Raw genomic sequence first — 4,985 nt, 5'->3', positions numbered from 1 at the left:
TCATCAGACCTAGTATTTCACCATGGGGAGCCCCGATCCTGTTTGTGAAGAAGAAGGATGGGTCGCACCATATGTGTATAGATTACCGGGAGTTGAACAAGATAATAGTGAAGAACCGTTACCCACTCCCGAGGATATATGACTTGTTCGATCAGCTTCAGGGAGCATCTTGGTTTTCCAAGATTGATCTATGCTCCAGTTATCATCAGATGCGGGTCAGAGGTAAGGATGTTCATAAGACAACTTTTAGGACCTGTTATGGTCATTATGAGTTTGTGGTGATGCCGTTTGGGCTCACCATCGCTCCAGCCGCGTTCATGGATCTCATGAACCGCGTATGTAGGCCGATGTTGGATCGGTCTGTGATAGTGTTCATTAATGATATCTTGGTTTATTCCAAGACTCAGGAGCAACATGAGGAGCACCTGAGGGAGGTGTTGGATTAGTGTCTAAGTCAATAACTATTTTGATATGTACTTGACCCGATTATGAGCATGGTCCTTTTGGGTTGGCTTCAATGTAGGATGAATTAAGGAGAGAAAGGTTTAATTATGATTTATTAATATATTATAAGAATAATATATTAAAGGAGAAATCATAATGTTTAATTAATATTAGTCAAGAATTAATTAAGAATTAATTTTGTGGCTAAAAGAGATTAATTAAACTTAAGGGACTTACTGTGTAATTATAAGATAATTACATAGATGGGCTTATGGACTCCATAGAAGGTGGAGTGGACGAATTCTATGGGGGGAAACCCATTAGAAGTCGTCCAATGCTTCTAAAGAAGGAGTCAATGGGCTGCTTAGGGCTTAAGCAGTCAAATTAGGGTTTCCTTGTTAGATAACCCTAATTGCCTAAGTATATAAGGAGCCCTTAGGCACCAAAAACGTAGCTAACACTTGGATTATGGTTTCCAGCCGTTTTTGGTGTGTCCCATCTCTTCTCTTCTTCATCTTGTTGCTTAGTGGTGTTTGCGACTCCATTAGAGGTGCAGCACTTGAGGCACTAAGCTTTCTGAAGCTAAGGATTGATTGTTATTGCTATATAACAATCAAAGGTTAGATCTAAACCCTATTTTATGTTAATATGATTAATTGTATGCTAGAACTAGGGTTTATAGCTTTGGATATTCAATTGCATGTTCATTAGACAAACTAGATCCAAAAGCTATTAGGGTTTGCATGTACAACATAGGATTGATGTTTTGCTCAAAACCCATTAGGAGGTGCCAAAGACTTTGAGGAGGGAGAGACTTTTCACGAAGTTCTCCAAGTGCAAGTTCTGGTTGCGCGAGGTGCAGTTCCTTAGACACCTCGTCAACCAGAACGGGATATTAGTGGATCCGGCCAAGATAGAGGCCGTGATGCAGTGGGAAGTCCTAATGTCTCCATCTGAGATTCGGAGCTTCCTAAGGTTGGCAGGGTACTACAGGAGATTCATCCAGGAATTTTCCAAGGTAGCAGTTCCACTTACCCGACTGACAAGGAAGTCGGTGGTGTTTCGCTGGGGGCCTGAGCAGTAGGCAACATTTGAGACCCTCAGACAGCGATTGTGTGAGGCACCGATTCTTACCCTACCAGAAGGAGTGGATGACTTTGTACTCTATTGTGATGCTTTGATCACAGGGATAGGAGTAGTGTTGATGCAGTGAGGGCATGTGATAGCTTAAGCCTCTAGACAGTTGAAGCCTCACGAGGCTAACGATCCGACGCACGATTTAGATCTGGGGGCAGTGGTGTTTGCCTTCAAGATTTGGAGACATTACCTCTATGGGGTCCGCTGTACCATTTACACGGATCACAAGAGTCTGAGGTGCCTCATGGACCAGCCGAATTTGAACATGAGGAAACGTCGATGGTTAGATGCGGTAAACGACTACGATTGTGAGATCCTTATCATCCGGGCAAGGCCAACGTTGTGGCCGACGCCCTGAGCCGCAAGGCGATGGCGGCACCGATTAGACATATGTCTGAGGATGACGGTGATTACTCCATTATTGGAGCAGATTAGAGAGGCACATGTCGAGGGCGTGAAGGAGGAGAGGCAGAAGTGTGAGAGGATTGTGGGTTGAGTAATTTCTTTCGATTATGACAGTAGAGGATTGTTGACCCTCCATGGGAGAGTTTAGGTTCCATATTGGGGAAGAGTATGGCAGGTGTAGATGGATGAGGCACACAAGTACCGGTTCTCCATCCATCCAGGGGCGACAAAGATGTATAGAGATCTTCGACTCGATTATTGGTGTCCCTGCATGAAGAGGGACGTAGCTTCGTACGTAGAGAGATGCCTGACCTGCAGGAAGGTCAAGGCAGAACACCAGAGACCCCATGGCAAGATGCAGCCGTTAGACATTCCGCTGTGGAAATGGGAGTGTTGGGTCAAAATATGGTTTATACTTTGCTTTTCTGGGCAATTATATTTTTATGTAATATTTTATGAGCTTTCAGTATAGTTTACGGTCAGCTGGGGTTTACGGTCAGTGTTTACAGCCGTAAACCCATTTACGGCCCATGTTATCCAGCCCATGTTCCCCTTGTGTATATATATATATAGGTGTTAGGGTTGAGGAGTAGAACTTGATGAACGAGAGAAGAGAGAAACTAGAGAGAAGTTTGTGTGTGTGAATCTTTTGTATCCGGATCTTCATTCTAATCAATTCATACATAGATTCATCATATTCTTCTTCTTCTTCTCTTCTACTTCATCTGACATCATCCGTTTGATTGGGATTCCGCACCATCAAACAGATCTGATTGATACACAGGAAAATTAGGGATTTACAATTGGTATTAGAGCTTGGATGTATCAGTCAATTTTGTCAGATTTAGAGCATTATTTGATCTTATTTTCGAAAGATTTTTGTGTTTTTGGATAGACCTCTGAAAAATAAAGAGGGTTTGTTCTTCATGATTTTCATAAAAAACGGTTTTTGATCGAATTTTGGAGCTTCAAAGTTAAAAAATCGGTGTTTTTGGTCGAAACCTGCGAGGGTGTGGCGGAGTTTGCGGCCGGCGGCTAGGGTTTCGGAGTTCACGGCCCGAGGTTCACGGTCCGGAGTTTGCGGCCCGAGTTTGCAGCCGGTCTTCGCACCTCGCACCAGGTCCTCGCCTCGCACCTCGTCCTCATAAGTAGCAGTGTCGCCTTCACATATAAAAAAATAAAATAAGAAGCGCATTGGGAGGTGTCAGGGTTCGAACTCGGGACCTCTGGCTCATCTATTGACGCGCCTTACCAGTTGAACCAACCTGCAACTTGTTACATGACTTTTGATTTTAATTCATAAACACTCCCTGTCGCACCACTTTCGCAATTTTTACACTTTTACCCCAAAATTAAATTTCTTTTATTTTTAAATTCCTTTTCATCCAATATATATATATATATATATATATATATATATATATATATATATATATATATATATATATATATATATATATATAATTTTAATAAAAAAAATTAATAAATAAAATTATATTTTAATTTTTTACTTTTATTTTTTAACTTTTAACCTTAAATTTTGACTTTGACATTCAAGTTTGACCTTTGACTTTTTCGTTTAACTTTTTCAAATTTAGCTTTTCGGTTTGACTTTTGAGTTTAACTTTTTAAATTTGACTTTTAAGGTTGACTTTTGAGGTTTATAATCAAAGGGTTTGACTTTTAAGTTTGATTTTGGCTTCTAGTTGTGCTTTTTAATGGATTTTAAGGTCTACAAGGGAGTTGAAAACATGAAAGAGAGTCGTCAGGATATGTTAAGACAAAATTTCAACATTTTCGATTATATCCCTGGAGAAACCCTCGAAACTCAGTTGCAGAGATTTACTACACTTACTATTGAGATGAATATAGCTGGGATCTTTTTGTCTAAGTTTGAGATAAACAAGAAGCTACTGAATTCACTTCCGAAATCGTGGGATATGAACGTGGCTATCATCAAGAAGACAAAAGATCTCAATCATCTTAGTCTTGCTGATGTAATTCAAGAACTTGATGCTTTGAAGTGTAGAAAAACAATGAGTTCTGAAAACATTCCGGCCACTGAAGTTACATGTACTCCAGCTTGTGAAAGTACGATTAAATTTCTTCGGGAAAAAATTGATTTATTAAAAAGAGAAGTTGAGGACCTGAGATATGAAGGATATCAACTCAGGAAAGGACAGAAACCCCTGAAGGATGAATTAGAAGCAAAAACCAAGGACTTTAGGAAACTTCAGGAAGAGTATAGCAACAAGTGTGAAAATTATGACTATATTAAGAGACAACTTGTTGCTGTAACTGAAGAACTTGACACATTGAAAATTAAGTGTGGAAAAACAGATGCTAGTTTCAAAAATTATACTACGTCAAGTCAGACAGTCGAGTCCTTATTTGAAACCCAATTAAAATTTAAAGATAATCAAAACAAGGGTCTAGGGTATGATAGTGTTCTTCTACCTTTCAATCATAAATACACATCCAACCCTATGACTCAAGAAGAAATTGCGAGGGAGGCACATCTTCAATATGGAAAACGAGTTGGATTTATGTCAGTAGGAGTTATTAATGTTGAAAATACTAATGTTTCTACTTCATGTGCAGGTAAAGTAGCAGAAGATGAGAACAAGAAGAGCACTACTGAAAAAACCAATGACACCTTGAACTCAGAATCTGTTGCTTCGAATTCTGTTACTCCTAACAAACCCGTCGTTGAGAAATACAGGCCTCCAATTCCAGCGCAATAGAGTTCTTGTCGCAAGTGTGCATGTGGCATCAATAAGAGACAACGCATGGATGCGCCACCAGGGGCAGGAAGAGACAACTCCCAAGTGAAGAGAAAGACATGTTTTCACTGTGGAACACCTCGACACATTGCCAAAAAATTTCCTAATCGCGCATACGTTCCCTACTATGCACAAGGCTAGCAGAACGCACTAAGAGGGAGATTTTTTAAAAGAAACCCCTCAAGGTCACATTCAGACAATGCCAATTAGAATGCC

This window comes from Lactuca sativa, chromosome 5 (genome assembly GCF_002870075.4).
Source record: "Lactuca sativa cultivar Salinas chromosome 5, Lsat_Salinas_v11, whole genome shotgun sequence".
NCBI classification, from domain to species: domain Eukaryota; kingdom Viridiplantae; phylum Streptophyta; class Magnoliopsida; order Asterales; family Asteraceae; genus Lactuca; species Lactuca sativa.
Note: the sequence above shows the minus strand (reverse complement) of the source record.